The following is a 12,312-nucleotide window of genomic DNA, read 5'->3' as shown; positions in this document are numbered from 1 at the left end:
TTTTTCGGCTGGGGGGCGGACCCATTCACTTCAATGGGGCCGCAAAAGATGCTGACAGCACTCCGTGTGCTGTCCGCATCTGTTGCTCCGTTCCATGGCCCTGCAAAAAAATATAGCATGTCCTATTTTTGTCCGTTTTGCGGACAAGAATAGGCATGTCTACAATGGGCCGCCCTTTCCGTTCTGCAAATTGCGGAAGGCACACGGGGGGCGGCTACCGTTTTTTGCGGATCCGTGGTTTGCGGACCACAAAAAACGGCACGGTCATGTGCATGTAGCCTTAGACATCTGAATAAATGGTATGTACACCTTGAAATTTTCCTAAATGTCATTGAGGCAGCCTACAGGATGCGGGGTCCCTGAACTGGTTATTAATAGGCAGACAATAGTTACTATATTGTAATAAACAATACTAGAAGTCTTCCTTAAAGGGGTCCTCTCACTTCAGCAAATGGCATTTATCATGTAGAGAAAGTTACTACAAGGCACTTACTGATGTATTGTGATTGTCCATATTGCCTCCTTTGCTGACTGGATTAATTTTTCCATCACATTATACACTGCTCGTTTCCATGGTTACGACAACCCGGTAATCCATCACCGGTGGTCATGCTTGGACACTATAGGAAAAAGCACCAGCCTATGTGCCATCCTGCGCTGCAGGCCACCAGAGAAGCCGGCGCTTTTTCCTATAGTGTGCAAGCACGACCACCACTGATGGAATGCAGGGTGGTCGTAACCCCTGGATACAAGCCGTGTATTATGTGATGGAAAAATGAATCCAGCCAGCAAAGGAGGCAATATGGAAAATCACAATACATTAATAAGTGCCTTGTATTAACTTTCTCTACCTGATAAATGCCACTTACTGAAGTGAGAGGACCCCTTTAAAGGGATTGTGCCCACATTAAATGCAATTTTAATATATTTCAGCATTAAAAACTAGTTAGGTTTGCAATATACTTTCTGTTACAAAAATGCTCCATTTGTGAGATATTTTCTTAACTTCATTACATTGGTTAATCTTGGTTGTTAACAAGTATAGTAATGTGCATGTCCACCTACCATGGTGGTCGCACATGCTCAGTTCTATCCTTCCATTGCCATCAGCTGTAGTATTTGTTACAGTCTGAGGGAGAGAGCTGCAGCAGAAAGAACATCCCCTCTGATCTGTGATAGGGAGAGAGCTGCAGCAGGAAGGACACAGCCCCCGAGCTGCCAACTTGAATTAAATATCGCCTCTGAGCTGTGACAGGGAGAGAGATGCTGCGGTAAGGACTTGCCCCCTGAGCTGTGTTAGGGTGAGAGATGCTGCGGTAAGGACTTGCCCCCTGAGCTGTGCCAGGGAAAGAGATGCTGCGGTAAGGACTTGCCCCCTGAGCTGTGTCAGGGTGAGAGATGCTGCGGTAAGGACTTGCCCCCTGAGCTGTGCCAGGGAGAGAGATGCTGCGGTAAGGACTTGCCCCCTGAGCTGTGCCAGGGAGAGAGATGCTGCGGTAAGGACTTGCCCCCTGAGCTGTGCCAGGGAGAGAGATGCTGCAGTAAGGACTTGCCCCCTGAGCTGTGCCAGGGAGAGAGATGCTGCGGTAAGGACTTGCCCCCTGAGCTGTGCCAGGGAGAGAGATGCTGCAGTAAGGACTTGCCCCCTGAGCTGTGCCAGGGAGAGAGATGCTGCGGTAAGGACTTGCCCCCTGAGCTGTGCCAGGGAGAGAGATGCTGCAGTAAGGACTTGCCCCCTGAGCTGTGCCAGGGAGAGAGATGCTGCGGTAAGGACTTGCCCCCTGAGCTGTGCCAGGGAGAGAGATGCTGCGGTAAGGACTTGCCCCCTGAGCTGTGCCAGGGAGAGAGATGCTGCGGTAAGGACTTGCCCCCTGAGCTGTGCCAGGGAGCGAGATGCTGCAGTAAGGACTTGCCCCCTGAGCTGTGCCAGGGAGAGAGATGCTGCGGTAAGGACTTGCCTCTGAGCTGTGCCAGGGAGAGAGATGCTGCGGTAAGGACTTGCCCCCTGAGCTGTGCCAGGGAGAGAGATGCTGCGGTAAGTACATAACCCATAAGCTGCAGCAGGGATAGAGATGCTGCCATAAGGACATGCAGACTGAGCAGTAACAGGGAGAGATATGCAGAAGAAAGGACACGGCCAGCTTGAAATAAATCTAGCAGAGCAATTGAAGCAATGACTGGGGAGGAGATCTCTGGATCCATGTGGTTTACAGGGCTGGTTCTAAATTTGTTAGAAAGAGATTGACATGCACTATGTATGATGTTTGATTTTTATTTTTTACATCAATCATTGCACCACCCTTTTAAGGAAAGACACTTGAGACGATAGAAGGACACTTTGGGGGTTATTTACTAACAGAAATATGTTTATATTAGGCATATTTCTGGCGCAGATTGCAGTGCAAAGGTTCCTTGAGCTGCAATCTGTAACTTTTCTCCACTCACGCCAGGTCTAAGAAAGTGGACATGGCGTGGGCAGGGATGGGTCGGCAGGCCCATCTCATTCATCATTTTAAATGGTCTAAATCAACGCCAGCAAGGGAGATAGGATAGATTTAGAAGCGGCGGTGGAGGCTGGCTCCTCTACATAACGTAGGCAGATCCAATGCCAGCGCAGGGCCTTAATAAAACGCCAGTCTTAATAAATGACCCCTTTAAAGGGGTTCTACGGGAATTAAGAAAATGAAAATATGTAAATATTATTTAAAATATACAGTATTCCCAAATACCTTTCATTAGTTATAATGGCTTGTTTTGTCTAGGGAGCAATCATTAGGAGAAATAAAATGTCCGTCGTCCTATTAGTACACAGAAAACCTGTCCTAATCACACAGAAGGACAAGTCTCTTCACAACACTGAGGTAAAGAGCTGCCTCATCCTCCTCTCTGCTCTGCTTGTCAGGGATTATGATACTGAGTACAGTTTAATATGATCTTCAGCTGAATCTTTGTGGAAATGGAGTTCACGAGGAGACATGAAGTACCGAGAGGATGGACAGGACAGACTGTGCTGCTGCTCATGAGCTCCATTCCTACAGAGATTCAGCTGAAGATCATATTAAACAGTATTAAGTATCATAATCCCTAACAAGCAGAGCAGAGAGGAGGATGAGGCAGCTCTTTACCTCAGTGTTGTGAAGTAACTTGTCCTCCTGTGTGATCAGGACAGGTTTTGTGTGGACTAATAGGATGGCGGACATTTTATTTCCCCTGATGATTGCTCCCCAGACAAAACGAGCCATCATAACTAATGAAAGATTTGAGGATATATTTATAATTAAGTACTATCTAAGTATTTTCATTTTCTTAATGCTCAGAGAACCCCTTTAATGTCTTAATGTACAAATCATGGATACCGGACAAAACAAACAACACAATTGTTCCTTTTTTGCCTTAAAAGTTACCATTTTAGCCCCTCTGGTGTTTATACGAGTTTTCCCAGCAGACCTGAAAGTGAGATGCTGTAGTGAGGAGTGTCTGACTGTTCTGCTGACACCTGGAGGCCAATATGAAAACTGCAACATATAATTGAATTTGATATGCTTACAAATATCTGGAGAGAGAGATGAGGGAGCGCCGAGCAGCATGGCGTATTCTAATAGACTGATCAGGAGATGACAACAAGATGGGAACTGGTGAATTATAAATTACGGCTCGTGAAAGTCACGCTTATAATGTGACAGGAACTTTGCTGTATTGAGCGTGAACTGTGACATTTATAACAGGATTTCACGGTGAACATGACTCTTCTCTCCATGCGCTGAGCTTATTTGACTTTTTTTGATGCGCAAATTCTAGATGTGGATTTACCATCAATGCTAATAAAAGCCCTGTGTGAGTGCTCAGGGCTGGTGTCCGTGTGCCGACTAGTGAAGTGCGCATGCGCGGCGCACAGACCAATCGGCACACACTGCAGGGACCGCCTAAAGCACCTCGCCGCCGGCCAATGAATACATGGCGCAACACATGCAGCCCGGGCAGCCCGGACAGCCCACAGCAGCTCGGCCGTCCAATCAGTCGCAGCCCGGACTGCCCACAATTGTGCCGGCCAATTACCAGACGGAGCACCACACTCTGTACGGACCGCCCACAGCACGGAGCCGTCCAATCACACCATCCCCACAACTGCGCCGCTGGCCAATAACCGCCTCTTATAGTGTGTTGTGTCAGTTGGAGTAAAGTCATTTTGTGCGTAACAAGCACCGCCATTACATGCACAGCGTGACAGAAATGACAGAATTATCAGATACACATTGCAGCTGCTGCCAGCAGTATTAGCCAGCACCAGTCACAGTGCCCGCAGTCAGTGCCAGTCCTATCAGCCACCAGTCACAATGCCAGCAGTCTCATCACCACCAGTCAATGCCAGCTGTATCAGCCACCAGTCACAGTGACAGCAGTCTTATCACCACCAGTCAGTGCCAAGCGCATCAGCCAACAGTCACAGTGACAGTGGTCTCAGCACCACCAGTCAGTGCCAGCAGTCATTGCCAGCCATCAGTCATTGCCACCAGTCACAGTGACAGCAGTCAGTGCCATTCGCATCAGCCACCAGTCACAGTGACAGCAGTCTCAGCACCACCAGTCAGTGTCAGCCATATCAGCCACCAGTCACAGTGCCAGTGGTCTCAGTACCACCAGTCAGTGCCAGCCATATTAGCCACCAGTCACAGTGACAGTGGTGTCAGCACCACCAGTTAGTGCCAGCTCTATCAGCCACCAGTCACAGTGCCCGCCGTTTCAGCACCACCAGTCACAGTGACAGCAGTCAGTGCCAGTCGCATCAGCCACCAGTCACAGTGCCAGTGGTCTCAGCACTGCCAGTCAGTGGCAGTCATATAAGCCACCAGTCACAGTGCCCGCAGTCTCAGCCAAAAGTCAGTGCCAGTGACGCATATTACAGCTACATGTAAGCCAGTATTACAGTAAGAGAAAATATTATCCTTTGTAATAAAAGCCCTGTGTGCGTGCTCAGGGGTGCGTGTCCGTGCGTGTGTGCCGATAATTGAACTGCGCATGCACGGCGCTCTTACCATTCAACACATGACGTTCCACTTGCAACTGTGCTGCCCACACCAGTGCCAGTCGGTGCCACAGTCTCAGCCATCAGTCAGTGCCACCAGCCACAGCCACAAGTCACAGTGCCAGCAGTATCAGCCACCAGCCAGTGCCAGATGTCAGTGCCACCTGCCACAGCCACCAGTTAGTGTCAGCCATGAGTCGCAGCCAGCAGTCTCAGCCACAGCCACCAATCAGTGCCAGCAGGCGCAGCCGCAGTCAGCAGTCTTAGCCAGCAGTCTCACCCACCAGTCAGTGACAGCAGTCTCAGCCACAGCCACCAGCTCACCCACCAGTCAGTGCCAACAGTCTCAGCTACAGCCACCAGTCAGTGCCAGCAGTCTCAGCCACAGCCACCAGTCAGTGCCAGCAGGCTCAGCCACAGCCACCAGTCAGTGCCAGCAGGCTCAGCCACAGCCACCAGTCAGTGCCAGCAGTCTCAGCCACAGCCACCAGTCAGTTCCCTTGCCATTTAATATAGACTGTTCCTACTAATGTTTATGCACTACTGTTCTAGAGCCCGTTATAGTAACGGGCTTAATGTCTAGCACTATCTATATTGTCCAATATGAAGACTTCTCTGCGATGCATCAACCACTTGTGACAAACGAAGGGGAAAGGAGTCTCTTGGTCAACTTTAAATTAATGGAGTTGACTTCAACTATAAAACTAATGTATTGCGAAGACTACAGTACAGTCTGACTCTAACACATTATATGGTAAAATCTGGTCTCCCAGAACCGATAATATAAACTTGGTGCATACAAATTGACTTAGAACTATTGTACTTTTCCCTACTGGCCTCTAGATGTCAGTATAACACTCCTGACCTTGACTTCTCACTTTCATACCTGCTGTGAAGACTTATATAAAACCTGACAGGAGCTGAATACCGATCCATAACATCGGCAGCCTAAATTCACACTTTTAAAAAATGTTCAGCATTTTTTTTTCACAATGATAAAAACACAGGTAGGTGTTTCATGAATGAGAATGGATATTTTTGTGGGTGCCAATTAATGATGAGCAAAGTATTCAAAAACTCTATTCGGCTGCTTCACTGAATTTTAGAAAAAAAATAGCTCTGTGACGTATTTGTTACGAAGTGCATTTCTTTGTAAGTAGTGGGTGCGATGACAGGGAACAGCGATTGCGCCTCCTTTCTACCCCCACCCCATCATTTAACTCCTTAGATGCCGCATTCATAGCTGATCGCGGCATCTGACAGTAATAACACCTCATCCATTGGCTTGCAATGGGCCGACCTCCATCATCTTGATTGAAGATCTGGCATGAAATCTTGCGCAGTCCATGATAACGTCAAAACGTCGCCCGACGTGATGATGTCATACGTCACTGCGCACAGGATTTCATGTGAAATCTTCAATCAAGATGATGGCGGCCGGCAAATCGCAAGCTGTTTTTTTGTTTTTTTACCACCATTCAGGGAAAATTGATTCGTTACCACGAAGCACGAGGAAATTTGGCTTCGCGGCGAATTCGGATCGAGGTCCATGATTTGTTCAACACTAGTGCCAATGCAAACTGTAAATATAGGCAGCCAAGGGTCATACTGGTTGCTACCCAGAATTTCCAGGAGTGGACATAGTTTGTGATGTGTTCTCTAAGCCAATTTTCTAGTAAAAACACTATGAAAATCTGCAGCTGCATCTCCCTCCTTCCCCCCCTCTTGTCCACTATGCCCTGTATTACATTAGAAGGGATGCTTGAGAGTACTTAAACATCTATAGAGAGTCTGTAAGCAGGGAGACGGGAAGAACAGGTTTCTAGAAGATGAGGAAGATGCCACCTTCTCCTATAAGATGCATGGATTGAGCAATTCACTTTTATAACATCAAATGTTCCATAGAAAAAAAGTCAGATAAAAAAAAGTTATTTTTACTTCCAATAACAAAAAAAGGCATCCATGCCATTAAATTCCCCTTTGTCCGCCCCCGCTGTGCCGCACGTTCCTATAAACCTCTTCTGCACCTTCCAGACAGGACAGGCTGTAAAGCGTCTAATTGCAGAATTTCTTTGATGTGTCTGAGCAGAGCCTCATAATTATGACAGCGAATGTTAAACCACCTTGCTGGGCTAGAACAAATATACTGCGCCTGCAGAGAGGAAGACGCCGGGGAGAGATCAGGTAACCTTTACTGCGCGTATTGTGAGGAATATAAAGGAGGGAATATAAAGGAATGGCAGCTCCAGCCTTGGAAGACGTTTTCAGTTTATATGGCGTAATCCTTATTTTTTTTAAATGTCCTATTAACCCTTTAGTGCAAATCTTACAATTAGTTCGAAAATCTATTACCGACACACGCGAAGCTTCTTATAAAACAACCATATCCTTGGTATTTTGCATGGTCCTAGGTTGCATTCTATTGCTGTTCTTGTTAAGGTGTTTGTGGCACAAACCATGGTACCAGGAGCACATAATGGACAGTAGTGCTAAATAATACCTAAATATTACCAACATAGCATTCCCAAATAATAGTGTCATACACAGCCCAAATAACAATGTTAATGTCTAAATACTACCAGCAAGCATGCCCAAATAATAGTGCCATACATAGACATAAAACAGTGCTATTCAGGGCCTCAATATTATAATATGCCAAACAATGACCAAATAACAGTGTTATATGGTAGCCATATGCTACCACCATAGCATACCCAAATAATACTGCCATACAGAGCCAAGATAACAGTGCTATACAGTGCTTAAATACCACTGCCATAGTGTGCCACACAGAGCCCATATAAAGGTGTGCAGTGCCTAAATACCACTGCCATAGTGTGCCAAAATAATAATGTCACAGAGAGCTCAAATAAAAGTGCTATATAGTGTCTACTAGCTAGTGTAACACTAGCAGCAGGAATGCTCAAATAATTACATTATACATGGACAAATAAACTATTCAGTGCCTAAATATTACAACCATAATACGCCACAGTAAGATCAAACAACACTCTACACAGTGGGTAAATACTACCACCATAGCATGTTTAAACAATACTGACATTCCGAGACAAAATAACAGTGCTATAGAGTGCCTGAATACCACTGTCATAGCATGTCCAAACAATAGTGCCACACAGAGCTCATATACACTCTAAAGACCTGATTGTCAGCCCCATCGGGGACAGTTGGATGCTAATGTCTGTAAAGCGCTGCGGAATATAGTAGCGCTATAGAAGTGCATAAAATAATAATAATAATAAAGGTGCCATGCAGTGCATAAATACCGCTTGCATGGTGTGCCTAAAAATAGTGCTTTTGTCATGACTAAGGGTCGCTGTCTGACCCGAAACGCGTAGACATTTTTTGCTATTTGGATTTTATGTCTTGCAACAATAAAAGCCGGATTTTATATTTCTGTAAGCTGGGCCTTGTGAACTTTTTCTATCGGATCAGTGGTTTGTTCCTGGCACTGCCCGTGCTCTGAGTTTGGATGCAGGTGGGCGCAGCCTTCTTCTCTTAGTCTTCCAAAGTGCCATATAGTGTTTTAATGCTACCAGCAAGCATGCCCAAATAATAGGGCCATACATGGACAAATATACAGTGCTATATAGTGCTTAAATACTACCACCATAGTATAGAAAAATAATCATGCGATACAAAAAACAAATAACAGAGCTATAGAATACCTAAAAAATACAACCTTAGCTTGCCTAAATAATAGCGCCATATATAACCCAAGTACCTAAATACTACCACAAAATGCCCAAATTATAGTGCTATACAGTCCATAAATGCCATTTTCATTTCATATCCAAGAAATAGTGCCACAAAGTGTTATACAGAGTATAAATACTACAGTACCAGTAAGCATGTCAAATACCGCCATACAGACCCCAAATAACAGTGATATACAGTGCCTTAATACTTCCGCCATAGAATATCCAAATAAGACATACAGTGCAGATTGCTGTAACTGAGAACAGCTGATGATAACGTTTATGTGCTCTAGAGAGGTAATAGAGGAATATTATACGAGATCCGCATGAGGAACCTTCAATCATAACAGAAGAAACAAGAATAAGGATGAATCCAGTCCCTTAGTAATATAAGAAGATTGACTGGTCCCCCGCAGATGTGTAATAAAGACGAGACTTGGGGCTTATTTCTGGACCTTCTGTTTAACCTGCAGCACAGAGGTGGAACGCGGCGGCCGACATCTGTATTGTGTATGACATTTCCTAGGAAGATGATAAATGCTGAGACTCTGGAGAGAAGGAGCCGCTCCTGACCTGTCAGCAAAACCGCCGCTCGCCCCACAATATCTGTATAAATGTCACTGGAACGGTACAAGTGCAGAGACGTTACATAATATAGGAGGAGGCCTGGAAGGAAATATCTACATGGTCACAATCTACTGACCAAACAAGCAATTATCTATCACCAATATCTACCTATTCATTAATTAATTTAAATCTATCGTTTATCTATGCATCTCATATCTATCTATCTATCTATCTATCTATCTATCTATCTAATATCTATCTATCATCTATTTCTCTCATATCTATCTATCTAATATCTATCTCATATCTATCTATCTATCTATCTATATAACAATCATTTATTTCTCTCATATCTATCTTTATCTATCTATTTATCTCCTAACTATCTATCTATCTATCTATCTATCTATCTATCTATCTATCTATCTATCTACCTTATATCTATCTATCTATCTTTACCACCCAGGCTCAACCTCTTAGGCTACATGCACACGACCATGTGCCCCCCATGGGTGTATTGTGGCCCACATATAGCGTGTCCACAATACACGGGCACCGGCCGCGTGCATTCCGCATCATGGATCACAGACCCATTCACTTGAATGGGTCCGCAATCAAAAAGATGCAGAACGGAGGCACTACGGAGTGCTTGCATGTTGTTTCTGGCCGTGCCTCCGCACAGTGCGGACAGTCAAGTGAATGGGTCCGCGATCCACATGCGGCTGCCCCACGGTCTGTGCCCGTGCATTGCGGAGCGCAATTTGCGGTCCACAGCCTGGGCACGGAGCACTAACGTTCGTGTGCATGTAGCCTTAAACTGGCTCAGTAATTGATGGACTCTGGATGGACCTCAGACAGATAATTCTCTCCAGGTGTCCACAGAAGGAAGCATCTTCTGCTCAATGGACATATTGGCTTTCTGTGGAAGACACACCTTCCCTAAGAAATTGGAATTACAAATAAGCACATTTCCCAAAATTGTCCATCAGATTCAGTCTGAATTGAAAGTTCCTCAATTGTCCTGAAAAGTCCTGTATGACACTCTGAGGTCTTCTCGGTCTGTATCCAACCCCCTTCAAGCTGTAGCCCTAAAGACCACATTAGTAATGTCAGAGCTCCGTGTACGGCTCTGGGTAAATGGAGGGTAGGCAGCAGTAACAAACAGCCTTTTTAGAAGCACACTGCACAGTTGGAATTTAAAAAAAAATAAAAATGGTCCAAAAATTATCCCTTTTGGCGGCAGACTCCTCCTTCTCTGTCTTCTGACCTGTGGGCGCCATTCTGAACGTTTTATGCAAGATGAATCACAAAAGTACTGGATTCGCCAAAATTCTAATCTTTTGGGAAATGTGTAAAGGATTTGTGTACAACTCTTTTGTATACAGGACATGGAGAGGTATCTCTCAAGAAAGAGAACCATTTCACCAGCGCCACCAATTGAAAGTGGCTCCTTATGAGTCAAGATCCAACTTTCCAGCAAAGCTATGGGATTTGAAAAGGGAATATGGCCAGGCCAGATATCCATCCGTAGACAGCTTTTTTTTTCGGAAGGCTTGTTGGAAGGTTGGATCTTGACTCATAAGGAGCCACTTCCAATAGGTGGCACTAATGAGATGGTGCTCTTTCTTGGGAGATACCTCTTTGCATATTCGTTTTCCATGGAGCATTGCCAGTAAGTCTCCATCTAGGACTGGTCTCCATAAGGAGATTCTGCAGCCTGCCTAAGCTGCATACAGGATAAAATGCTTTAGATAGAAACCGGATGAAATTCAATAAGATCCTCTGCACCTGAAAATCTGTACATCTCAAGGAGCCTTAGCTCTGCTGCTGGTTATAAGACAGCTCAGTGCCACAAGAAGGTGCCATCTCCTCCTACACATCATCATCACACATTAGCAAACTGAGATGCAGGAACATATGCTGCATAATACTGAGGCAAAACATGACAAGAGCAGAAAATCACTGTCACAACAGACCGTAGACGAGCATTCGCTGGTACACTGTGACAACTCCCAGCATGACGGGAAAAACATTCATAAAAGCCTATGAGCTCCTGATTATCTATACAGTATAGCAAAGTCGGGGGCTGCTCAATGACTTCTCATTCTTTGACAGCTCATGGTAGATCTGTAATGGCAGCCTTATGGTCAGAATTATCTGGGCCTCCTGCGGTCACTGACTCTTTGACATGCACATTACAGGTTATATTTTTTTTACCGTAGCATTACTTTGAACCTTAAAGGGAACCTGTCACCAGGATTTTGGGTATAGAGCTGAGGACATCGGTTGCTAGATGGCCGCTAGCACATCCGCAATACCCAGTCCCCATAGCTCTGTGTGCTTTTATTGTGTAAAAAAAACGATTTGATACATATGCAAATTAACCTGAGATGAGTCCTGTCCCTGACTCATCTCACGTACAGGACTCATCTCAGGTTAATTTGCATATGTATAAAATTGTTTTTTTTACACAATAAAAGCACACAGAGCTATGGGGACTGGGTATTGCGGATGTGCTAGCGGCCATCTAGCAACCAGTGTCCTCAGCTCTATACACAAAATCCTGGTGACAGGTTCCCTTTAAAGGGGTTGTTTACCCCCAGGTTCCCTTCAGACAAGCTCACCGGTAGGACTGGACCTGCAGAGGTAATCATACTTATGTGATATCCACCGCTGGATTCTGGCACCACTAGGGGGAGCTCACTAAACACTGATCAACACAGCTTTCACTGACCTATGAGCTCCCTCTAGTGGTATCTGCAGGCAGATAGAAAATAGCATTTGTATTCAGGAAATTTGCACCACTGTGCCAGAAAAATGGAGCTCCGACCCTTAAAGCTATATGCATCTTATATGAAAAAGGTAATACTTTTAAAGAGGTTGTTCATCCCCCTGGGGCCTTTGGGCAGACCCCCTAGCTTGGCTGGACCTGCGGAGGTTATCATACTTACCTGATCCCCATTGAAGCTTCTGCTCTCCCCGCCTTAACATCCAGTTTGACGA

General features: G+C 45.3%; 1 protein-coding gene across 1 annotated transcript in view; it reads right to left on the bottom strand.

Moving 5' to 3' along the window:
• Positions 1-12,312, bottom strand: part of TMEM163 (transmembrane protein 163) — a 135,762-nt gene that overhangs the window by 68,880 nt on the left and 54,570 nt on the right. The gene's annotated exons all lie outside the window — the stretch shown is intronic.

This window comes from Bufo gargarizans, chromosome 8 (genome assembly GCF_014858855.1).
Source record: "Bufo gargarizans isolate SCDJY-AF-19 chromosome 8, ASM1485885v1, whole genome shotgun sequence".
NCBI classification, from domain to species: domain Eukaryota; kingdom Metazoa; phylum Chordata; class Amphibia; order Anura; family Bufonidae; genus Bufo; species Bufo gargarizans.
Note: the sequence above shows the minus strand (reverse complement) of the source record. Positions and strands in the feature narration are given on the sequence as shown.